The sequence below is a fragment of the Rhipicephalus sanguineus genome, chromosome 2 (assembly GCF_013339695.2).
Source record: "Rhipicephalus sanguineus isolate Rsan-2018 chromosome 2, BIME_Rsan_1.4, whole genome shotgun sequence".
Lineage (NCBI taxonomy): Eukaryota > Metazoa > Arthropoda > Arachnida > Ixodida > Ixodidae > Rhipicephalus > Rhipicephalus sanguineus.
In genome coordinates this window covers 27,964,220-27,991,502 of record NC_051177.1, presented here as the reverse complement: position 1 = coordinate 27,991,502, position 27,283 = coordinate 27,964,220, and the positions used below count along the sequence as shown (strand labels likewise).

Genomic DNA, 27,283 nt, shown 5'->3' with positions numbered 1-27,283 from the left:
AGCTGAAAACTGCCGGTCAAGTTATGGAGCATTTGCAACAACGTAAACAATAAACAACCAGGAGCCGCAGCAGGTGGAAAAGCATTGTGACTGATCGAGCTCGCCGATGACGTCAATTGCTGACATCGTGTCACATTGCCGAATTGGGCAGTCACAACGACGGGTTACGCTTTCCCCTCCCTGTGGCGGAGAAGCGTGGCGAGGCCACGCGAAAATTTGAAACCAGCTGAAACGGATGTTGTAACCCCTGTAACTTCCTTATTATAGCACGTATTCACAAAATTCTTGTAGCAGCATGTTCACATAGCAAAAGTGCGCATATTTTTCTTCATTAGAATTTTTGGACCTCGGGGCTGTTTAATGGCCCTTTAACATGCACTGACACTGCACGGTATGTTTTACAGTTATGAACTGCACCACTTTTCGCTAAGAATTGAACAAAACTGATGAGATTTGACACTCGAAACCCACAGCTTGGCGATAATGAATGCTGTAGTAAGCAAGTTTGGATGGACATCTGCATGATGTAACTGTGCTAGTCAGCGAAAGGCCCAAAAGAATGGTTCACCTTGAGGGTTTGGCACGTCAACCAACCGGTCCTGGGGTGGACTGAGCAAGGTGTCACCCCGTATATGGGCTGGCAGTATCCACCGGTCAATCACCACGTCATCTGAGGAAGCCACATAGCTGCTGCGAGGGCGCTTGGTGTCAGTGACAAGGCGCTCCAAATCTGCAATGTTGCTTAGCGAAGCATCCACTCCAGAAATGCGGCACCGCAGGCCACAACCAGGAACAGCCCCAAAGTCCTCGCACTTCCCAAGGGTGTCAATCTTTAATGTCTACATTGTAAAAAAAAAAAAAAGGAAATAAAAACAGTGCTGTTTAAAATTTAGCACAGACATCTTGTACACAAATAACTTACATCAATGTGTGGCCATGAAAACAGCAAGTTATCCGACATATCTTACGCGTTTTTAGTATCAGATGCGAAAATCAAACTTAGCTACCAGTCAGCAAAAGTGATTGAGTAAAGGCCTATGAATTCACTTCCTCCACCTCGTCTTCTCTGATGTACCTTTAAAAGCGGCACCTGTCCACTTGTTCATTCATGCGGACTTACGTTAGCCCTGAAAATTATTGAAAGCAGTACTGCTGACAGAATTGATTACATGAAGGCACAAAAAAGTAATGCTATAGATGACTACAGCGTATTACCTTTGTCGAAGTACAGTATACACATAATTAAGAGGCAACATTATTACAACAATAAACCTAAGAGTGATGCGCATTACTTAACACATGAAGGCTCTGGCACAATTCTTATCTCATGGGAAAAAAAAAAAGAATGTGCACACAAAAACCAAAGGCCTTTGCTGATGTTGGTGCAAAATGCTGCTAAATTTTATGGGAGCAAAGAGCTTGTTCTTATGAAGTGGCCTTTGAAATAAAGTCTATTCACTTAACACAAGATATAAGTTCATTTCTCAAACCAAACTCCCGAGGAAAAATAAACTGCTTTTTAAACAGTAGCCTTCAGAGGCAGCCCTCGTTTAACACAGTGTTTCTATGCACAAGATCCTGGTGAACCAGGCTCTAGTGTAACTCTCCTGGTTCTCTCTGTTCTACCTTAACTGTTGTCCGAGGTTATCAATTGAATGCAATGCTATAGACCACGCTTGAGACTATCTTTACAAACTAGATCAGTAGCACCAACCTCTTTGACAAACTTGGTGATGGCAGCTCCAATGGGATGCTCACTGTTGGCCTCGGCTGTTCCAGCCAGGAAAAGCAGCTTGGCAAGAGAGCACACCTTGCTTTCAACCAGCAGTGTCATGCGCGTCAGCACTGGCACACCATTGGTGAGGGTGCCCGTTTTGTCAAACACCACACAATTGACCTGTAAAGATATTCACATGGTAGCTCTACACACAACAAAGGGTCATAGATGGAATAGGAAAAATACAGAACAGGCATGGCTGGTATATGACGAAATACAAGCACAAGTGTGCTACCACTGTGTGTAAAGCAAGTGTCAGATTTGGCACAAATTAGCTCTAGGCCAGGAGTAAGTTAGTCTGACATACTGAAGAACCAATGTTGGAAATACATGACAAGATAACGTATGCCGCGAGTGCTGAGGTAGAGCTTTTGTGCTGAAAAACCAACAAATCCATATAGTTTGAGTAAGTTTGTTAGTCCCATGGGTGAGACTAGAACAAATCATTTTTTTCCCAAAGTCATCACTTTTCTTGCATTTTACAGGTTGCATCAATTTGGAGTTGGTGCATGCCACCATTTCATCAGTTCTAAGTGCCAGGCCACTCTTCTAAGCATTCATTTACATTTCTTCAGCCAGAAAACACTGATTACTTGTCCATAAAACAAAGGCAGAAATTGAACCTCTTCAATTTCGCAACCAAACAGTGCCACCTATCATAACATACGACTGGCACATACACCAAGACTTTCTCATAGATTGGTCCATAAAAGTCTCCCAGGTTAAAGGGAAGCTGAAGCACTTTTAAAAAAGATGACTTTGGAGTGCGTAATCATAGTTTGATCGCTGCTAAATTCAAAAACCAATGTAAGAGTTCATTGAAGTGAATGCAAATAGCATTTCTTGGCAAGAAACAGCAGCTTAAGCCGCAGGGCTTCTTGAGATGCTGAGCGAACGCAGTGACGTCGTCTTCAGTGTGCCGTGTTATCGGCAACATCAGCACTGTTAAAGCATCGCCTTCACAATCACTTCCACCAACGTGTGCAGCCAGAACTAGTCATGGAGGTCACAGTTGAATATACGACAGCGCTGCGCGGCTCCGTCAAAGCTACTGACGATGACGTAGTTCCAGTTAGTTTCCACGCCCACACTTTCTGCACAATCGCGTGGGCGCAGCAAGACTACCGTATTTACTCGAATCTAACGCGCACCTTTTTTTCGGTAAAACGAGTCCAAAAATCGCATGCGCGTTAGAATCGAGTACCGAAAAAAAAAAAAAAAAGAAACTCTGTTATCATATTGCCATCGGCATTTCAAGATGGCCGCCTCCTACCCGCCTCGACCATTTCTGCCATTGTTTCAGTTCGTACGTGTGCTTAGCAGTTCGTCGTCCCGTTCTGCATTCGCATCGACTGCATGGAAGTGCCGACTCCAAATACTTGACGAATCCACTGCGATGCCGCATTTAAAATAAAAGTTATTACATGTGCAGAGACGGACGGAAATCGGGCCGCATCGCGGTCGTTCGGAGTTCCCGAAACGTGCGTGCGAGACTGGCGCAAACAGAAGCAGAAGATTTTTACGGCAAAGCTTCACGAAAAGGTTTCAGTGGACCAAATCAGGGCCGGTTTTTCGAAATCGAAGAGCGTTTACAGCGACAAGGAGTTGTCCGACAGCGACGAGGACTGATCCATTACGCGACTCGTATCGCCACCGTAGTGGTGACAGTTTAGCGGCAAGGCCCGCTGTTTGACTGTGTTTTATTTTTTGAAACTTTAGTTCTTTGAAATCCAAATACTTGTTTTTCGGAATGTGCGAAGATTGACTCCTACGGACTTTTTTTTGTTCTTTTCTCTCACGAAAAATGGGTGCATGTTACAATCAATGTTTTACTTTTTTTTTTTTTTTTTGGTAGGGGAAAACGGGTGCGCGTTACAATCGGGGACGCGGTAGAATCGAGTAAATACGGTAACTTTTCTTTCGTGTATTTTAAAGCTCCTGCTGCCACAACAAAGAAAAAAATTATGCCATTGTCAACAATCATGTTGGTCCTTGCTAACAAAGTTTCAGCTTCCCTTTCAGGAACACTGTTGGTTGACAATCATGAAGGAACTAGGCTTAATTGGCCACCAAGTCTGTGATGTAATAGCCATTTGATAATGAGAATCTAAGCTTGGCACTGCCACCTATCTTTAATTTTTGTGCAGTTTCTGACAACACACTACAACTCTGCTGAGGAAGAGGCTAAAAGAATGCATATTTGGAATCAATCATGCATGACTTTCAAGTTTCATAAGGCTGTGCAAATGATGACAAAGATGTACAAGACAACACACAATTGCATTTTGTGTGTCGTCTTGTCCCTGTTTGTCGTCCCTCCCCCAGCGCTATACATATACAGCTCGACAAAAAGACTGACATCTCTGCAATACCACACCTGCAATCTACAAATCTCATCATCATTTTCAGCCCGTTTATGACCACTGCAGGACAAAAGCCTTTCTCAATTATCTCCAGCATACCCTATCCTGTGTGAGCTGATTCCATTATATCCTGCAAACTTCTCAATTTCGTCACTCCATCGGACTCTCTCTTCCTCGACTGAGTTTCCTGTCCCTTAGTAACCATTCTGTCGCTACTACTGTCAATCTGTTGTTTTTCCTACACATTACATGGTCAGCCCAGGCCTATTTCTTTCACTTGAGGTCAACCAGAATATCCGCTACCCCGGTTTGTTCCCTGACCAATCTGCCCTCCTCCAATCTCTTAGTGTTACTCCTATCATTTTTCGTTCCGTTGCACGCTGCGTGGTCCTCACGGTTTTCTCTAATTCCTTAGTTATCCTCCATGTTTCAGCCCCATGACTCAGTATCTTTATTTTAGCACTTCCTAATGTATTGCCAGTACTACTCAAACATGTTGGCATGTTCAAGATTAAAGGTGTGAAATCAATCTCACTCACCTTGTGGAGAATTTCAAGTGGCTCTCCTCCTTTGATCAGAATTCCATTGGATGCACCAACACCTGTCCCAACCATGACAGCTGTGGGTGTTGCGAGGCCAAGCGAGCAAGGGCATGCGATGGACAGCACAGTCAAGGCGCATTGGAACGCAAACTGGCAGATGAGCTCGGCGTCAGAGTCGTGATATCGCTGCATATAGAATTTAATTGTGTTAGCAGTGCGAGAATGGCATTGTATAAGAATACCGCATTGCTTTGTGTTTACCACCACTGCACTGCCAATGAAGACGCTCATCATGCAATGTGCGGTGCTGTTACGGCAGATATACAGTAAAATCTCGTTAATTCGACTCTTGTTAATTCGGAAAATCGGTTAATTCGGACACGTCATCTGGTCCCTGTAAATATACGCATCACTCTATGAGACTGGGCGCTCATTATTTCGGACAGATTTGACCGCAAATCGGATAATTCGGCGACTTTCGGGCCGCTGGTGAGGCTCGAAAACGAAATAAAAGAACAGTTCGGAACAAAAGTGAAGCTCAAACGCAGCATCGCCATGGACATCAATTATCGACTTGGCTTGGATTGAGACTGGTTGAACGCCTTTTTTTCGCGTGTGGGTTTTGTTGCTTTGTTCCCGTTGGTGTGCTGCATCGTTGATCGCCGATTTATCGAGGAACGTTTCAGTACGGCTCCTTTAGCTTGATCGTTGCTGGTGCTTTTGTGCTGACTTCTCGTGCGACCGCACTCTCCGCCGATGGCAACGCCGGCGAAGTGGCCCAAGTACGAGGCCAAGGACTTCACCACGAAAGTAGAAATTTTGCGTGCTCTGAATAACGGGCTCTCCCGACAAGAAGTGATGAAGAGTGATAAAAGGGGATCCTTCAATCGGCGGCAAGAAGCAAGGAACGAGTAACCGTACTTTTATCCCCCAACGTGACGGGAACAGAGCGCTTGCCGCTTCTCGTTATCGGAAAGGTTCAAAAGCCACGCTGCTTTAACCCTTTCAGCCCTGGATTTTTTATTTTGGTCGGGGACATTTTTTGTGCGTGTGTTCCTAGTAGTTATGACCTCAGAAGACCACAAACGAAAAATTGAGCCAGTGGTGCAAGTATTATTGGATTTATAGACATGACATCAAATTAGGTCATCATGGCTCAGCGGTAGTGCAATGACAAAAATGACATCTTTTTTACTGCTATTCACTAGAGTACACAAAATGTGAACCACGTCTCATTTTTCAGTGTGATACTCATTGAAACAGCTTCGGTACGTCGATCCGAAAATACCGCTTTCCCGCCTCAGCTGACCTGCCTCGGCGTCACCCATGACTTCGGTCAAGCTTCTTGTTCTTTGCGGCTCCCAGCTCCGCAAGCATGTCACAGTTTTGGTTTCAATCGCAGTGGGGATCATTGAAGAAGTATTCCCCCAAGAATGGGTAGTTTTGGTATCATTTCCGAGGTGCTAGGGGAAATGTTGTGTGATGGTGTCAATTGACACCGCCAGGGCCGAAAGGGTTAAGAACATCAACAATCTTCCCGTGGATTACCGTGCCAACCGAAAAGCGTGGATGACGGGTGAAACTTTTGCGGTACTGCAGACATCATGCGAGCTGCTGAGCACCTTGAAGGGCTCAGAAAAATTGTGTCCGCACGAATTTCTGCTCGAAAACAGACAAGCATCCGCGATTACTTTGTTAAGTAAAGGTATGTTGAAAAAACTCGTGCATTTATTGTGTTTATTTCGACCATTCGATAATTCGGACATTCGGTTAATTCGGACATTTTTTCCGGTCCCTAGAAATCCGAATTAATGAGCTTTTACTGCACCAATGTTGTAAAGATCTTCGGTGTCGGTTGAAGTTGCCAACAACCATGTGAAGAATTATACAGAAAACAATAATACATCTGTGACAAGCAGCACATCATTGAATACCAAATATTTTATTTATGTATACTTATTTATTAACTTAAGCTTATGCAAACATACATCTGAATCATCATAGTGCAATGCAACGATTAAGTTCCTGAATATCAGTGCTATAGATACTGATCGAGTTTAAGTACTAAGATACTGACCTTTGGTATTAGGCTAACTGAAATGAGCTTGATATTGTCAATACCACAACCAGGCCTGTAACAAATCTTTTGGGAAGTAAGTGGGGTATGGAGCATGTGCTGGCTTTGGTGCCACAAGTATTCGAGTAGAGTTAATTTTCAGTAATTATTTTCAGTAAAAAGGGGCAGAATTAAATTCAGTGTATCCTTCTTTTCTTTGCATTTTGTACAGCTGATCGGTCTCATCATACTTGATAAATATATAAAATTCATTACTCAGAGCAAGATCAGTGTTTCAAAACTCTCCTCCAACCCCGTCCCCACCAATATAGTTTCAGGCGGGGTTGGAGTGGAGGTATAGGCCCCTAGGGTCCCTTTCCCGCTGGCTACAGGCCTGACTGCAACAAACATGTGCATATATAAATAAGAGAGAGTGTACAACCTCCAAAAATGATGCCATGTTCTGTCATGATAATAAGGTCATTCAATAAAGAGAGTACAAAGCCAAACAACTTTTACCTGTCTCTTGTAGAATCGTGTGACGTACTCCACATTGTGAAATCCAATTAAGACCCAAGCAAACAAAGTCAGCAGCGAGACCAGCACTACACCAGGAACAAAGTAACCAGCTATTTTGTCTGCCAGCTGCTGAATTGGAGCCTGCATAGAAACAAGGCAGTAAATATGTGTGCAATGAAACGTCTACAAGCTACATAATATGCAGTTGGACGAACAAAACAGTGCTGTTTTGTAGTTTATTGAATTGCTAACAGGCAAATTCTCACATACATGCGATGCCCCACATAGGACATACATAACAACCAAGACATACTTGAAAAATCTCTACTGAACCTCAAGAATAATCAATCAGTCAGTTGCACATAAAATGCAACGCTCAATGGCAACGGTTCAATGTTCTCTACTACAACGCAGGAGTACAAAACCACTGAGGCACCTACATCACAGAGGCCATAGCTTTAGTGCTGCCACCACACCCTACACGGCAAGCCATGGGTGCTGATATTTTTTAGCTGACATCTTTAGCAGTTGAGGTAACTAAACTTTCATTTTGCACCATGCAGTTTTTTGCACACAATGCACACACAAATGCATGCATACACACACACACACACACGTCCTGTCAGCATGAACGGTTTTATCCATAAGTTGTACCTTCACAAACTTTAAGGAAAAAGTTAGAGCTGTGCGAATAGCAAAATTTTGGGTGTGAAGCGAATTCGAATATTGAAGTGTGAGTGCGAATTGAATAGAATATTTTTCGAATATTTCTCGAATATTTTTCGAATACTTCGAAGCGAAATTGCAGAAACAGAAATTAGAGAGGATTCCTAAGCATATTCTTATGAGATAGCAACATGAAAGTGTTTCCTTTCGCTAGGTTGATGAAGGACTGCCGGGGTGGTGTTTCATAGTTGTCATATCAAGAATGAGGCAATGTAGAGACTGAATTCTATTTATGTACATGATTTGGTGCAACCAAAGTGTTGCCGACAACACTTTACACGTGAGAGCCAAAGATGCCATTTCCTCAGCCTCTCCTCCTCTTTCAACTTTTGTGGAAGCCCAACTAATGTGGTGGACAGGGGTGTGCTCCCTTCAAGTCCGGAGTTCTAAATCTGCCTTGTAGATATCAATACAGTTGAAACCCGCAATAACGAAATCGGCGGGGAAAGCACAAAATTTCGCTCTTGCGGAAACTTCGTTGGCGCGAGAGTGCGGCAGAAATTACATGGAATTTACAAAAAACACATTTTATTTCCAAAAGTCAGCAAGTTTGCTTTGGCGGGCCATGCAGCAATTTCATGCCTCTCGATCGGGAATCTCGTTTGCCGCTGCACAAAGTTCGTCCCATGCACTGGTCAGTGACGGCGGCACTGCGCTGTCACCAGTACCGCCATCAAGTGCACCTACAGGCGAACCTTTTTCCGGCTTCGCTGGATCAGCGCGGATCAGCGCAGAATCATGGACAGCGAGCTGCACGCAACGCTGAATTCATCGGCAGTGTCAATTTTTTTCCTGCCCTTTTCCACCTCACTTATGGTTGCAGCCTTATCTTCAAGCGAGATGAACTTCCGCTTTTTCGTTGGAAGCGGCATCTTCACAGGCAGCGAAATCGGACGAAGCAATCGCAACACACAATTCACGTTGCACCAAGCGACCAAACAAACGCTCCACAAATGGCTCCACACACGCGACCACGTGCGCGCAAAGCCAACAAAGCCAAGCACAGAGCCAAGCCAGCGAAGAAAACTCCATGAGGAATGTAGGGGTGCAATCGCGGAACGATGCTATTTCCGATTCCATGCCATATTCTATGCTATTCTTATCATCCACCACTCACGGCTGGCTGATCGCGTTGATAACGCGGACGGACCGTCGTTCTGACCACTGGCCAAGCGCGAAAAGCACGAAAGGCATTGGAATTGGAAACAGAATCGTTCCGCGATAGCACCCTAGCTTTGGCTACGTAGTCCGCGATAACGAGCAGGTGTTTCGGCAAGCCATCATCATCATCATCATCATTGTCGGCAGCTTTATGTTTTTTGTAAACAATAGTGGCGGCTGCTTCTCAAGTGCACTGTAGCGATAGTTTTGCACATTTTAAGTTTAGTATGAATGCATTTCAGCAGTTTTCGAATGTAGTTAATGTTGTGAGAGTAGATTATTTGCGCACTCGCGTTTCAAAAATTTCGTTAATGAGGGACTGCGGTATGAATATCTTTCGTAGTCGCGAGTTACGAAATGCACTGACTCCTATGGGCGTTCACCGGTGCTCCGAAAATATTTCGTTGCGGTGAGAATTTCGTTCCCTCGGGATTTCGTTATCGCAGGTTTCGACTGTATATAAGATCTGAAATTTTGGATGCTAAAAAGCTTCGGCGTCCGATTTTTCAGACTTCCTGCCCAAATTTCAGGCCCGAAACAGCATTAATTGAGCCCCCAACTCTGCCACATCTTTCATGTTGGAACCAGCGTTTTCTTGAGTTAATACATTTGCGACCGTAGCGGAGCTTGAAAGGCAACTTTACCACAATACGGGGGTCTGATGAGGTGAAGCATATTGAAAATCTAGGGACTACTTCCAATCGAACGTTGACTGTGTCTTGGCAAAATTCGACCGTAACGGAGCTCAAAAGGCAGCTTTGCCGCAATACGAGAGTGTCATGAGGTGAAGCATATTGAAAATCTGAAGGGGTCACTTTCAATCGGACGTTGACTGTACTTGTTTTTGGGAAGTTCGAATAGTAAAATTCCAGTGCGAATCGAATAGCAAACACTATTCAAAAAATATTCTAAATTTCGAATATTCGCACATCCCTAGAAAAAGTATGTTTATACACAAAACAATAACATACTATATCCTTCTTTATACAACAAAGTGTGTTATAGATGCAGATGTTCGTTGTTTATGCATGCCAGTGCCACATATGATACAGCTGAAGATTGCGCAAAGAAACACAGCAAGCAGTAAAGAGTTGAAAGGTGAAAATTCCTAGAACGTTTTACATACAGGCGAGATGTCATTTTAGAGACCCCACCTGATATAAAAACACGAGGAAAAAACCAGACACCCACTTAAGGCAACAATCCAATCTTTAATAAAGCAACCTGTCACAACTTCAGGCAGAAAAAATTTTGGTTTTGTAGGTTCAGTCATCAATTTTCACCAATGCTCACACAAAGCATGCATCGAGGACATCTGGCCAGAGCAAATGACTTGCATATTCAGCGACAGCAGATGATGCTGGACTTACCTTAGATGTCTGGGCCTCTTCAACAAGCCGTACAATCTGTGAGAGTGCCATGTCCTTGCCAACGTGGGTGGCAATGATCAGAAGGACACCCTTGCCGTTCATAGAGCCGCCGATGACCTGGTCACCAACCTTCTTGGGCACAGGCATGGATTCGCCTGTGATGAGTGCCTCGTCGACAACTGAGTGACCCATGCAGACCCTTCCGTCCACTGGTATCTTTGCTCCAGGCATAACCTACAACCCCAGCAAAGCGAATTGATAAGGATCCCTTCAAGTTGGAATGCCCTTTCTAAGAAATCGGACACATATAGAGTTATGCAGGAAAATAAAAATTTCCTGTGCCTAACGTGTGTGTAAACAAGTGTGAATGAAAGAAGGAAAATTGAAGGGCTCGTTTGCTTTGTTAGCCATAACATTAATTAAAGAGACACTAAAGAGAAACGATGAAGTGGTTTAGATCGATAACCTGTGCTTTGAGAACTCTAATGTCGTTAATTTTGCCATCATAGGTTATTAAGAGAGGAGAAAATCAAGTTCAAAGTATCATTTTTAAATTTCACGCCAAAATCTCCCTGCGTGACGTCACCGATTTCAAAGTGTATTTATCGTATTTTGGCACCATTGGCTCAACAAAATTACCCCAAACTTGGTATGTTAAGTCTATGACCCCCACAGAGGACAATGTACTTCATTTTTACCGATTAGGAGCTACGTAGTCCCTAGTAGGCGCTGTCAAAACATGTGACGTCACGGTGAATCGTGCGGAAACTTCAACCCACATTTTGTTTTTGCGCGTTTCTCGCTTACTAAGCCTCTTCTCGCAGCAAGCAGGGTGTTTTTGGTATTGTGAAAGAGTACTTTACTAAGATGAGAAAAATCCTTTTGCTCTTTAGTGTCCCTTTAAAACCAACAGACAATCAAGTCAAGGAAAGTACAGTATAGAGAACATTATTTGTAGTAATTGTGATATAAATGTGAAGGAAGTAAAGTGGATGAAATGACAACTTGCCACCGGCAGGGACCGAACCTGCAACCTTCAAACAACGCATTTGGTGCTCTACAAATTGAGCTACAGCGGTGGTCATCCTCCCGTACACTTCATCAGGTATATCTGTCCATTTACGACACGCCAGCAGGCAAAAGAAGAGTGTGCCACACTCACTGTCCATGGCTAAGAGTGGCACTGACTGACACTCCCAGGTTTAAATGCACAGATATACCCGATAAAGTGTACAAGAGGGCAACCGCTGCCGTAGCTCAATGGCAGAGCATCGGACGCGTTGTTTGAAGGTTGCAGGTCCGGTTCCTGCCGGCAGCAAGTTGTCTTTTCGTCCACTTTACTTTCTTCCCATTTATATCTACAAATAACGTCCCCTATACTTTCCTTGGCTTGATTGTCTATTGGTTGTTATTAATGTTGTGTAAACAGGTCTGTCATTCTGCTAAAATACATTTTCTAGCAAAGCGCAAGAAGCAATATGATTGTACTCTGAAACAAGCACATAATCGAAAAAAATCAGAGGAAAGTTACAAGCAGCATGAGCTATAAAATTGGAACGGCAAACAAAAAAGAAACAGACAGGGAGGAATGATCATACATCCATTTGTTTGGCTTGCAAATAGTATACTCGACAGCTACTACCTTGCAGGTGTGCAACATGCAGAGACAAAACCAAACACAGCTTGCCCTTCAACACGTCTCCTCTTTGGACCAATTCTACACTGAGTGTTTTGCTCCGCAGTGATGTTTCAGGCTGTTATCCACGTCCACAAGAACTGCCCTCCGTGGCTTGCAGTGAAATCAGCTTGGCAAGCGCAGCTGAGGTCTTTCCCTACAAACAGATATATAGGGACATTCTCACCATGCAGCTCGACCAAACTTACATATCCCTTCAGTGAAGAACAAGTGGCAAATAACCAAAAGATCTTTAGGTAGCTTTATGTTTATCGGTCCGCTGCCCACTCATAAGTTATCCCTTGCTACGTGATGCCATCTAGCAAGAATGCTTCACATTCGCCACCATGGCTACAAATGGTGCTGGCCAACATTCTCATGGTTACGCATACAGAAATTACCGAGCAAGTGAATGAGGGAACAAGGGCCACCATAGCTCAGTCGGCAGAGCATCGCACACACAATGCAAAAGTTGTGGGCTTTGTCCCCACTGGCAAAGAGTAATTCTTTTGTCCACTTTACTTCAGTTTACCTTCACCTCACAATTACAACACTTTAATAAAAGAAACTATATATAACATCCCCTATTCCTTCCTTGGCTTCTTTATCTGCTGGCTTCATGTGGTTGCATCTAAAGCACACACACACACACACACACACACACACACACACACACACACACACACACACACACACACACACACACACACACACACACACACACACACAACACACCACACACACACACACACACACACACACACCACACACACACACACACAACAAACACAAACAGACACACACACACAAACACACACACACACACACAAAAAAAGACTCCCTGATCCCTTTCTTTTTTTTTCATTCAATGACCGCAAGTCGTTCTACAATTACTACATAGGGATAAGGCTGACTGGAACAAACTTTGATGAGTTCTGTAGGCATCAGAAGCCATACCTGTCTTGGATACAGATGAAAAAAAAAGTGCAATAGTTACTGCACTGTACGTAAAGAGAGTTATGTTACAGAGGGCATGATTACCAGTGCATGCTTTCACAGACAAGTTGCGGAAATAAACAGTGCAGCGCGATTCTTCATGTACTGCCAGCTTCCACCCAAGCCCTGTCAATGCCATTGCTAAAGCAGCGTTACACAAAGGCGCAAAACTATGGATTTGTAAGCATTAGACTTGCAGTTGTTGCATCATGTGCTTCAAATGCCAGTTGAAACCTGTGTTTTCTGTCTAGTGGCACATTTGCTGTAATTAGGACTATATTAAAATGTGCAAAATTGAAAGTCTCTGTAAAAATTGAAAATTAGTTACCCAGAAGCTAAGTTATTTATAATAGGCAAAATATGGCTCTGTTTGGAAATAATTCAAGAAAAAGAATGTATCCAATCCGCAAAGTGCAAAATGGCTGTTGAAGACTCAAGGCAATTACCTTGGCAATGTGCTCAAGCCAACGTCCAAGCGATATGAAAGTGAGCAGCATGGGCGGTGTTTCAAAGAACGTCTTTGGGCTGTGGTCCGCACCATCAATCATAAAGTACACAACAATAACGACACTGTAGAAATAAGAGATGCTTGTTGCCAGAGTGATGAGCACATCCATGTTGGCGACCTTGTGGGAAACAGCCTTCCAAGCTTGCACATAGAAGTAACGGCCGCCGACAAACTGCGTTAAAAGAAGCGGAAATTTGTTTAGAATCAGAAGCTTATCTCGTGAGAGTACAAGTAAACCAAGGCTTCAAAGCCAGCAGCTGGTAAAGAACAGCAGAAAGAACCACCACCAATGAGTTGTATCGTAAAGTCCGATCGCCTAGCTTACAATGATACCAGGTTCTGCAAGGAATACGCTCTCAAGTTATGCCAGGTGACGTGAGGTTGAAAAGGCATGAAACTTTTCTCATTCTCAACTTCAAGTAATGAGTAATGCAGGCTGGAAAGCAGGTGTTCCATAATTTATCTATTCAATAGCGTCACAACTCTCAAGGCTGGCAGTGGCTGCAGTTTCTATCTAACTTGCATATCTAATGAATTCCAAGCACACACATCTTAAGATACTGATATTACTTTCTCCATGAAAAGAAGATGTCACCTTGCTACAATTAATGTGCACAAGATGGATAGAACTTTCCTAAAGTTTGTAACACTCTTCTGGCAATTACCATTGAATGCTAATTGCCACCCAAATGATGCAGAAATGAAAAAGTATCTTGATGTCCTATCTCCGATGTGCATGCTACAGTAAAGTATCAACATTTGTGTTGTAATGGTTGAATACCTCGAATATTTCGATGCAATAAGTGATAAAAAATGTCCTCACAAACATCAAGGCACCTTACTATTTTCAGACATCTTTGCATGTGCTACAATACAATTAATTTTATAAATGCTATCCAATCAGCAATGACACTGTAGAAATAAGAGATGCATGTAATTTGGTACTATGGCTGAGCAATAAGGTACCCCATCAAAATGAATCTTCCTAAAGTAGAAGTATGCAAAATTTAATAATGATACAGCTAAACTGACAGACTGATTTCAAGGAGAGCGTGAGGGAACCTAATAAATTGGTTCACCTTACCAGAAGTTTACCTTCACACAAACACACTAAAATTCTGGGAAACTACTGGGAAACTAGGCAAAGGTCATCTCCAAACAGTTTACGTTGCCAAAGGATTGCTCCTCAGGTGCTTAACCTTAAAGGTGAATTTATATTAAAATAATGGCAGTGGGCAGCATTACTTGGTTGAATGGAAAGGAAGCACGCAGGCACCAATATGAGAACAACCAAAATAACAAGGCAATAGCAAATAAAGCAGCATCAGTCCCTTACATTAAAAATAAGTACAACACAGTCAACAAATATGCTACATAAACATGGCTAGGATAATAGCATATGTACCGCACAAAATTTAATTCAATTATATTTCAACAATGTGAAAAATTGAGAAACACTTCATTTGCTCACTAATCTACTCATTCAATAGGGGATATTCAAAATGTACAGCGCCATCTGTCGACAAGCCCATAAGCTCGATCTGCCATGTTTTTCTGGGTGCGAAAACGAAACCTGTCGCATACCGCAGCCTTTCAGGTGCTAACGGTTGGTTTTTTGTCGTCCTGCGTAGTTCTGCGATAACTTTCCAATGCTTCATGTGCTGTTCAGGCAATGAGGGAGGTGTGACAATGAGGGAACTAGGTAACACCAATTTTAATCTAATGTATCGGTTACCCGAACGAAGAAAAAAAAAGTACTGATGCAAACTGTCTCGTCAACAATGGTGGCACTGCGCTTTGGTTTGGAAATGACCGGTGCACACAAAAGTCCTCTTCAACCTCAGTTCTTATTTGCCCATGCAATTTAGCTACTTGCCTGCAATATAAGCTAGACTTCCAGAACAAAATTTCGATATATGCATGTTTAAACAGACGGACGTTGTACACGTGCGAGAGAGCATGATTGATGAACACTTGTTTGTCAGTGTTGCAGTTTGACGATAGTGATGATTTATGTATATAAATGTGTGTAAGGCTCCGTCGATGGCTGAGAAGCACATGTACGTATTAAAAATTAATGCTACAGACTCTGCTGCGCGCTTACACTGAAAATCAGTGCTGCCACACGAGACTCGATCAGTGTAAAAGCCCCAACAGGCATTTCTATGCAAGCTTCACAAGGCAGCATGCGCCGAAGTACATAGTCCGCATGCCACGACTGCCCTTCACTTTACGTTCCCTTATTTCTCCCCTTTTATTTTTCTTTTGCTATCCAGTCAGCGTGCGCTGCAAACACAATGGAGCTAGAGCTACGAAGCCCATACAGTAGACAGAGCTGTTTGTTGGGTAGATCATCTCACTCACCTTTCCACTGATCATGGGCCCTCGTATGCTGTTAGCAATAGTGCACGGTAATTCAATGCCACCATGGGATGCGAAGGCAAAGAGCGCAATATTTTAAAAGGATATGTGTCAAGGAACACACATGTATAGTGTTCAAGAAAATCAGAATGACAACACTAAATCTGCGCAATAGATTACGTGCACAGTGCATCATGAACAACCAGTGCACAGTAAAAGAGTATTACGTACTCGGGCCACTCTCTCTGTATACAGTTGATACGCGCTATCAGTCGTTTGGTCTGCGCCGTGCCGCTCAAGCACATGTCCATGCCTTGGTTCTTTCGAAAAAACTATGAAACACGCCATTGTGAAGGGTGAAGTGATGCCTGTGGTTAAAGGAATGAGCCAAGGAAAGCAGCACAGCATCGCACAGGTCGCGCAGAATCAACACGGTTTCGATATGTTACGCGTGTTTATGATGAGTGTTTATAATCGCTGCGGGAAACACAATGGAGATGTATTGCAGTGCAAGGTTATTTTAGAAGTTCGAGAACGGAAGTGCACGTCCCTAGAGAACAGCAGTTCAGCTCTGTGAAGCGGTGCGCCTCTTGCAGCTGCCGTCCGGATGAGTTTTTTGTAGTATGCATAACTTCAGATATTGTGTTCTCGTCAATCTGTGGCAGCACAGTGAGATCCCTTGCACCATTCGGCTCTGGGTGTCGAAGAAAACAGCCACATTTTCTTGGCCCAAAAGCTCCGCCAACGACTGTTGATCAACCTTTCCATGGCCTTTCCTTATGGAGCCACTAGCAGACGATTCCGTGACTGCGACCAGCAAAAAATGAGGGAAACGCCCAGTGTTGCCGGAGCACCAAGCATTATGAATATCCCCTATTCAAATCATGCAACCAGTACAACGTCCCACCACTGTTGTTTGTGCATAAAACAATAGACTAAAACCAACAAGTGTTATGCAGTACAAACCTGGACTACGGTGGCTAATAGAAAAAGGAAAAAGTTTTCAGCTGAAAGCCCTGGAAATATACAGCAGTCGTCATGCTTGTAAACCATTCGCCGGATCATGTAGTACATCATGAGCAGCATGGACGGCACACCAAACAAAACGCAAAGCAGGAAGGATCTTCTCCACCTGGAAGAACAAGAGAAGGGAGGGGAGTATTCTTCAAACCAGTACACTGAGGCGTAAAAGGTACCATAGTAAGTAGCTCTCAGTTAACTTTGATTGCCTTCGTTTTCTTAAAGGGCCAGTAAATAGGCTCCAACTTTTTTTTATATCTCCCAAAAAAAAGCTCGCCAATTCGTGCAGACAGCCGCGGCGATCACATTTTATGAATACCACAGTGCTGCGCACTGCGCGCTCTCCCTTTCAAAAATCAATTCCCGCACCCCTCTCCTGTGCCTGTCCACTCCTCCTCGTACGCGAAGTGACATAATCTTGCCCATGGGCAACATTACATTGCACTGACTTCGTCGATTCGTCCTCTGCACTATGAAACGACGGCTTGGTCCTGCAGTGGTGCGGTTTTGGCCACACATTTACTCTGCTTCTTCACCGCGCCACAAGAGGGACCCTAGCGCCGCTCTGACACAAGCGACACATGGAGGAAGCGTTGCTTTGTCGTTGGTTGCGTGCCGATGACATAATCGCTGACGTCGTGTTACATTGCCGAAGTGGGCATAGTCACGACTATAGTGTACTAGAATAATTTCCTAGTGACGCGTCCGGGAAGGAGCGTGCGTGCCCGTTTGTGTAGACGCCACCAGGTGCCGCCGCTGTGCCTTTTTCTAGTAGACCGGCCGCTGTCTCCCGGTGCGTTTGACGTTGTCCGAGTTTGTAGGCGTTCCTTATGCAACGGATTCTTTTATTACAGCACAAAAAGACTGTATTTACTGTAGTATAGTGTAAAGAAAGTTTCTGAAAACCACGTCAACACACTAGTATCGACAACGTCGTCGGCTAGCGTAAAGGCTGCAGACCGGCGGATTCATTGCAGTTCGGGACATCGCCTCAGCAGTATGTATTCGCAACTTTTATCATACATTGCACAAACCCAGCATGTATCGACCTGTTTTTCTTCTATGGCGCAATATCTATCACATTTAAATCGCGTGCTGGTCACAAACTACATAAAAGTGCACAGCAACGTCTGCGCTGCGTTCCTATGCCAGAAGGCGTACAAATAAATAAAGGCCTCGACAGACACACATTGATTGTGATAAAATTTTTGTACTTTGTTATCGGTTACAGAACCGCATCTAAACAAAATTATTCCGTCGTTTCCTTACATCATTTCACGGCGTACAACGAGACTCTCTTTTTTTCTTTTCAGCATCGTACATAGAAGCGTCTGAGAAAAAAAAAGAAAACAAAAACAAGTCCTCAACCGTTTTTTTTCACAAGTGCTACCACGTTGAAAGTATAGCGTCGCACTACAGACGAACGAAGTAAGCAGTCGCAAAGCGCGTCCGAACCGGCCCAAACCAGCCCGAACCGGTTCGGCGACTAGAAAAAGGCGCAGCAGCGCCGCCAGTGTCGTCTACTGGCGTTTGCTTCAACCGGCCTATTGTCCCTCCCTCGAGGACGCGCCACTAGGAGAATATTCTAGTACACTATAGTCACGACAGTGGGCTACGCCCGCCCCTCTTGGCTGCCGAGAAGGGTGGCAAGGCCGAGTGAGAAACCGAAACCACCTGAAGGGGGGTGTTTATACCATGTAACTTCCTTATTACAGCACTTATTTGCAAAATTCTTGCGGTAGCATGTTCACATTATACAAGTACACAGTTATCGCTTCGTCACACATTTTGGACCATGGGGTTGTTTACTGGCACTTTAACATGTACCTAAATCATGAGCGCTTCTTCATTTCACAAAACCAGAATATGGCTTAACTGGGCAGCAATCTCTCAAGAGCAATAAATTTCACAAAAAGTAGTGGGCAGTTGCCAGTTGCCGTTTAGCATGCAACAAATCAGACTACGAAAACAAATGGACCTTGATATAAACAAGCACAGATAAATTAAACTACATATCAGAGTAAACCTCAAAATGTATATAGCAAATACTATACACATGTAATGAACATACACTTATGACAAATATTAAACATTATTTTTCATTATGAATAAGAGTTCATTAAAACAAGTTCAACTTAAATGTCATCATCAGCTGCAGTATAAGCTCTGGAAATTGTGAGGTTTAAAAAAACGAAGCTCACTTTTTAACTTCCTCCTTCTGACTCAAGTAGCTCGCATCCATCTTGTGGTCCGTAATGGATGTGCCTCGAAGCCCAAATCCTGTCCGAAATAAGGCCGCCACACAAGTCAGAACTGGCCATGTGCTAATGAAAAACAGTTTGACAGCCATGGCAATGTATTCCTTTGCTGACCTTGATTCGTTCCAAGATCTGACGGGGTCCTGTCCGCTCGGGGTCAAAGAAGAACCTTCCCTTCTGTGTCGCTAGACTGACCGACGCACTGGCCACTCCGGGAAGCTTGCAGACATTGGTCTCGATGGCATGAACGCACGAGGCACAGGTCATGCCACGTATCTAAGACAGGAAGAAGCCGTTGCAAATAATCACAGACATTTCTTTGGCTTCAATGTAATTGAGAAATATTGTTTTTACATTATGCCATCACGACAAAGTAAGGTTACACTAAAGAGGCACTCTATTGCAGGGGTCCCAAACACACGGCCTGTGGGTCGCATGCAGCCTGCGGACCTTTTGCTAGCAACCCGGACCGCACATGTCTGTTTTCATTCTACATATAATTTTTTTCTTACACAGGTTCATGAGCTACACATGCATGACTGTGCTCAAACGTTTTTTTCATGAGGCAACCTCATGCGGTCACCATGTGTTGAAACACAACCGTGAAACAAAAGCTCTGTATTCGCAATTAGCGTCCAGATTTTAGTCATTCGGGAGATCGGTACCGATATGTTCCTCAAATCCTGACGCCAAATCTCCTCCTTCAAAAATAACCCATACATGAGGCATGGGAAAGGACTTCTTTCATATGGCAACGTTAGCTGACATCTTCAACCCCCCCTCGTTTCCACCTTGCTCATTGTCCTGGCCTTTGCGGGAGTAAATTTCGTGACTGAGGCCCATTAGCTGAGGTGAGTCTGAGACCCCTGCTATACTGTCGCTATATTGTAATTATATTGTGGTCATAGGTGCATTGTTAATAGAGAAAATTAAAATGAAGGTTTCATTTTGGACCACATGGCAAAACCCCAGCATATGAATGTTATTGTGAAACCACGGATTTCAATGTCTCTTGTACTGTGGTTACACTTGCTCAATAAAACTTCCTGAAACTTGCAATGGCCTATGGCTTCCTTAGAAAGAATGTAGTTCATTTCTACCAACAAAGACATTGTAAAAGCAGACACCGTCAAAAGCTATGATGTCAAAGCAGGTTGGTGCGTCAACATGAAGGTGACGTTACCACTTATATTTTTCTGTTACCATTATTATCATGTTATTAGCTCATTTCCTTAAGACTTTAGCAAAGCATTTTCCCAAAACAAGTACTAAAGCCGCAAGTCTTAAACTGGAAAGCATTTTGTCCCTGTAAATATTTCTTACTTCAATACTAACAACACGGCAGATTGAATAGAACAGCCTTCAGCACACAGAAAGTTTGTTTGAATTACATGGGGCAATTTTAGCATCACTTATATTTCAACGTACATTTTATTCATTTGGAGAAACTGTTCCTTCAAGAAAAGCTTAGTAGAATTAGGAAAAAAAAAAGCCTTCTAGAAAAACACACCTTCAGGAACCAATTCAGAAGACATGAAACACCTACTCTACCGCTAGCGTACTGACAAGCTCTTCACGCACCTAATTCAGGCACCTGGAAGAGTTTATTAACCAACCACTGTTACGTGCACAGACGTTTCATTCCTCGAGGGATGTTTTATGTGTCCATAGAGAAGCAGAGCATGGCAAGCAAACAAGAAGGTAATGTGAATGAAGCCCAATTAAGCTATTGTATTCTACTCTTGAAGGCAAAGCGCAAGCATTTTTTAAGTTCTTTTTCCTTGGTTCTTGTTTGCTCCTACTACCAACAGTGACAACCTACAGCTGATTTAGTTTCCGGTGCTATTAGATTTCCTTTCCCTTGTATGAGAATAGTGTAAATGATACCTAATCAAGCTCAGTTTCTGTTGTTTTTTAAATCCTATGTTGTATCTCATGATAACCCAACAACAAAAACTAGTCCAGAATGTGGCAAGATGGTTGCTCCAGTTTTCATAAACTACACGTACAATGATTGTGCTCAAGCTTTTGCACAATTTCAAGTGATATGCTACACCCAAGCTCGAGTTTATTACAGCTCATTCCACAGCACCTGGCATGAACGACTGACCTACTTAATTCTGGTACACTCTCGAGGATGAAATGTCGCAAGAATACGCACCACAAATTCAGCATCACCGTGGAGAATGTGCGATTCCTCAAGAACCGATGCTTCAAATCCCATGTCAGTGATCCTCTCTGCCAGTTGATTAGGTTGGACGAGAGCTGGGTCATACCGGACTTCTGCCTTCTGAGCCAACAGGGCAACCAGAGCAAACTTTACTCCTGCAAGACAGTACAGGCAGTGTTTCGTACCAGAAGGGAAACAATCAATCTGCACAAGCACATGAACCTCACAAACAGGGCAGGGTAATACAATTTAGCCGCACCATTTTCAGGTAGCCCGTATTTCTCTCTTTAGTGTCCACCAGCCCTTTTTTTTTCATAACAATGCATTGCCCCACTTTCAGCAACAAATACCACGCATTTTACGTAGACACGCATCAAAGAAGACAGCAACAACAACAATAAAAAAAACTTTGCAGAATTGTTGAGCAAATAAAAGAAAAATATCTCAAGAATAGGCAGCAGTTTGCTATGGGCTGTTCTCTGAGCCTTTCTAATACGGGCTACAGTGGTTTCAACAGTTATCACTTAGCTATCAAACGAACAAGTTATATCTCAAATTACAGCAGAGAGGTTGCAACAACTATTTTACGATACAAATTCTAGGGCCTGAATACCTGGGCGCAGATGCAGCAAACTTCCTTTCTTCACGACTGTACAGTACTCGCAGATTGAAGTGCGACATCATTTTTTATCTCAGTATAATGACTGCTATGACCAATTGCTCGTGATAACAGTCATGCCACTGAAAATCTGGCCACTAAAGGTAATATTGGCTCTGATGTAAGTGTTCGAGTCAGAATTACATCGATATGGCACAAACTGTAGATGTTGAAAACGAAAGTATGTGCATTGCATAGCCCTAAATTTTTGCGTTTCAATCTGTGAGTAGTGTACGTAAACATTAGCATAAAATATGAACACACAGTATGGTCTCAAGGGAACCAGCAGCCTACAAAATCTTAAATAAGAATTTTCTGTCCCGATTTAAAAGCCCAGCAAGCTCAAGCGATATTACCTAACTCCGTATCACAGATCTACTTATAACCTAAATAAAAAATAAAAAATTGCGTATCTACTACATGGAGGTAGAAACTTTTAATGGAGGCCTAAGATATGGTGGCCACCTTGTTTTGAAGTGAAAACGTCACGTAATAACTTGAATGATGTGATTTATGACTGATCTGTGCCAGATAATTAGCTGCACAACTGCTAAAAAAAAGAAAGCATTGCTTACAACAGACAGGTCACCTAAAATATCAAAACACATGCTTATATGCATATGCAAAACTATTATTGCTCTCTCCCCTTCCAATGCATGTACTTGCAATGTAGATTTAAAAAGAAATAGCGATGTACATACTAAATACTTTGAGAGAAGACAACACATCCATGTCTATAATGCCATACTTATTTCTTTTAACAGTTTTACTCGTAAGTCACACGCTTTGCCACAAGTACATTACGCAACCTTGCCATTCTTTTTTGTCCACTTTAATTATACTCTATTTATGGCATTACTACACTGCAATTAAAAACTACAAATAATGCCCCTTATAATTTCCTTGGCTGCTTCATTGTCTGTCGGTATCATTAGGTTGTGCCTAGTTAAAGCCCCTCAAGCACTGGAGTGTTTTCGGTTAAGGGGTTACAGCTTGGTAATGACTGATACAGTAGTGAAGGGCTCCGGATGAATTTTTACCAGCCAGAACTTTTTTAAAATTTGGAGCTTTTTCATTTTATCCAATTTGATCATGGTGACGATGGAGCAGTACATTGCAACAGTCACTGAACCACAATGCAAAATGCCACTGGAAGGTAAAAACAAAGAAAAAACCTAGCTGCAACCTCTGAGGTTAAAGCTATCATTAACTTATAAGGCAGAACTCAATCGAGTAACCTTTTTTTTTTTAATTGATTGTTATGCAGATACTGCAAGGTATTATCAGCCATGTATATAAACTGAGTGCGATAATTTTTTTTTAGTGAGAATACAGCTGCCAGAAAATGAAAACAGCATTTGTTGCCCAGTACTATTACAATATGTGCCCAAAAATGACACATACATTGCTGCAGTTTTTTTCTGGGTAGAGCCAAGGGGGGGGGGGGGGCTTAGTGCTTACACACAAAATAAGCACTAAGCCGCGCAAGCCTTCAAAACAGTAAAAATGGACGATTCTGAAGACTAATCTGGTTGCTTCTAGGTTGTTTCTAGGCCTTAGATAGGTGATGAGGGTTGTTTCTAGGCTGCTTCTAGGTCATTGCTAGGCTTTAGCTAGGTGATGCTAGGTTGTTTCTACGCTGATTCTCGGTGCAGAGAGGTTTGACACACAGTCACAGACACGACACGGATGTCCAAACTCCAGAGACAGAAACTCGCACTAAAACCAAGCGTTCGCACCTCTCATACAGTTACAAACATGACTGGATGTCCAACCAGCGACAAACTTGTGCTGAAACCAAGCGTTTGCACCTCTCACAGATCTACGGGCATGACTAGGGTTGCCACCTGCCCGGTTTTGGACCGGCCGGGCCGGTTTTTTAGACAAGGGGCCGGTCGCCGGTCCGCACCTAAGACCGGCTGTCATTGGCCGGTTTTTTGCTCATCGTATCCCGAGTATTCTTCTTTTTTTACTCTTCTCCGTGTTGACCGCACGTGTTGACTGACGAATTCCACCTGCGCGGTCGGGGACTGACCGCGCAGGTCAGGGGAAGAGAAAAGACGGGGGAAACGTGACACCTGCGTCGCCGCAACGACACCGCGTGTCGATCCCCTACATCGCCGGTGCCATATAGAAGCAATAGCTCGTATACTGAGAGAGGCAGGGCCGACGTCGCCCACAAGCCATCTACCACCATCGGCCCAAAGATCGCGCACCTGCGGAAAAAGCTCAGGGCGTCGTGTACAGGATCGCGTGAGCCGACTGCCCCGCTTCCACATTGGGGAACCAAAACTTCAACGAAAGAATGTGGCAGCACAAGAATAACCTCCGTCAATTGAACCGAGAACGGAGCGCAGTAGCAGAACACTGCGAGCGGTTTGACCAATATCCGTACCGACGACGTGGTGATTCTGGCAAAAGAAAGGAACCCTCGCCGGCGGCTCTTCCTCGAATCCTGGTACATTCAGCAGACAACAGGAAACACCAACCGCTCTACGGGGACATTGCCCTCCTCCTCCTGCCCCCGATCGTTGGAACATGGCGAAAATCAGTCTCAGTAGTTAGTTACGTGCTTCCTTTGCTTGCATCATGAGCACGGATTCTCCGCCTTTGAAAAAGCGAAAAGTACGTCAATGCACTTTCCGGAAAGAGTGGAGATCTCACCCCGAGTACGAGAGCTGGCTCCTGCCCACTGTGTGCTGCTTTTGTTTGTGCATTGGGTTGAAAGCAATGTTACATTAAATGTCACTGCATGCCGAAGAATTGACATAGCGTCTATTGTTCAACATTATTTTAATCTTCTGTTACCCCCCCCCCGGTCGAAGGGCCGGTTTTTTTTTCGGTAAAAGGTGGCAACCCTAGGCATGACGTCTATAGCAAAAGCATCTTATAAAACCATACTGAACTGGCAACACATAAACCTGCTTTCTTTCTCACAATGTATGATGAGTTGTACATATGTACCTGCTATTCTTTTTAAGTTAAAAATATAACCATGTCTAGAACACTAGCTTAGCTCAAAGGGCATCATACCAATCATACCAGACTCTTTAAAAATATTACTTTGCAAGACTTTAATACATTCGAAATGAAAATATGCTACATCAGTCTGGGACACTTCGTAACACTAACCTAATTAATGCATTAGAAATAGTTCAGAATAACGTAGCTCCGTTTTATTCTTTCCAATTATAACAGAACTACCAGCTTAACAGCCATGAAAACTAGCCTATCACTTTCACCTTTTACAGCTCGGCGTAAAATCTCCCGTTAATCAGGGGCGTAGCCAGGGGGGGGGGTTCAACCCCCCCCCCTGAATTTTTAAAGTTTTGCTTGCGTAATATAAACGCACACATACAAACACACGCACAAACATACATAAAGTATGGTTGAACCCCCCCCTCCCTGAAAAAAATTTCTGGCTACGCCTCTGCCGTTAATCATGTTTCATAAAATATTTCACCACACACTATTGTATGACATGCTTATTCATGCTCTGCACCATGTATCGCATCGCATCAATTATTCTTATAAGGTTCATGTTCCTTCTAGCAGCACAAACACATTTTGCCAATAATTCATTTCTTGGGCGTCACAAGAGTGGAACCATCTTCCCGAAAACATCATACCTATTAGTGATAATTCCTTGTTTAGTGATGCTTTAAACACACTGCCAACTAGAATGCTATTTTATTTACCTATTTATCCTGCATGTCCTGCTTTTCTTGCATTTTTATACCCTATTTGTTTTTTTTTGTATAACTTACATTGACTTAATACTTTAATAGCTTCTTTGATTTTTCACTCATTGTATTATATTCCTACTGTATTATGCTTTACATATGTTTTACAACTTCTCATAGTAAGCTGTAGCCCACTCCCCTCTGTAATGCCGTGTTTGGCTCTGAGGGTACAGTAAATGATAACAAATGAAGTGCTTCATCATGAGCAAGAGCATGGCACCTTAACTCTAAATAACTATCACCAAATGGACAAAAATTTACTTCTTTTAGCACAAAGGGCCATCCAGAGGGCCCACGACGCGGCGGTCAGGCTTGGCCTCCCCGTCCCCACGTGGGAGCGGCCCGCGGCGCTGCCGCCCTGAACGGCTGCAGTGCTCCTCAGGACTATCTTAATAAAGTTCATTGTCTGTCTGTTAGCACATGTCGGAAGAGCAACTGAAGAACGCCAGTCTGTTAAAGTAAAGCAAATGGGGTCTTTGCACATCTGCACAAGCTATTGAGTGGCTCACCTTTGACCTTGAACAGCTCCTTTTCTATTGCAGAAACACATGATGAACAGGTCATGCCGGTGACTCTCAAGAAGCACTTTTCGCCATCTTCAAAACAGCCATAGTCTCCTTTGTTATTTCCAGGTACGTCAACTTGCATTTCAGAAGCAGGAGCTGCGTATACAAAATAACACAAGTGTGTTGCGTGAAGAAACGCAAGTCCTGATAAACTGGCCTGTGAGTCTTGTTTTGAACCTGACACTAGAGAACAGGTGAACGGAGTACAGTACAGCCCATTATTAAAGGGGATGTTGGATTAGTATGTCCATTTCCATCATTTCAACAGTTCATCACATAAACGAAAGGTGTTTCATCATCAGAGGCCAAATTTTTAGGCATGAAAAAAGCGCATTTCAGGCACCAAAAATAGGCAGCCAAAACAATTTTTTAGGGCTCCGACATCGTAATTATAGGCACAATAAATTTTTACATTAATGCAAGAAACTTCAAACAAAGACGTTAGCGACCTGTATCTACGATAAGAAAAAAAAATTTATTGTTTATGATGGCACAAAGGCACAAACAGTTGAACATAGCGGCGCAACTGTCCTTTGTCCCAGACGGTTCGCAGAACACTGTCTCTCCGTTAGCTCTGTAGCATGGTGAGTCAATTTTCCACTGTCCAATCAACACACTCCTGGGTGTCTTTATTTTCGGCACAGCTGAGAAGGGCAGCGCAGGAGCAGATCACCAGACCACTAAAATACCATAAGGCAGGGATGCATCCTATTCGTCGTGTCGAATCACGTAGAGCTAGTTTCTTCCCTGGTGATGAACACCTTGAAAAGTAAATTACAAACCAAAGAAAAAGCCGCAGTGCACATTACATTTT

General features: G+C 43.3%; 1 pseudogene; it reads right to left on the bottom strand.

The window, feature by feature from the left end:
• LOC119382609 (copper-transporting ATPase 1-like) overlaps positions 1-27,283 on the bottom strand; it is a 65,540-nt pseudogene that overhangs the window by 22,202 nt on the left and 16,055 nt on the right.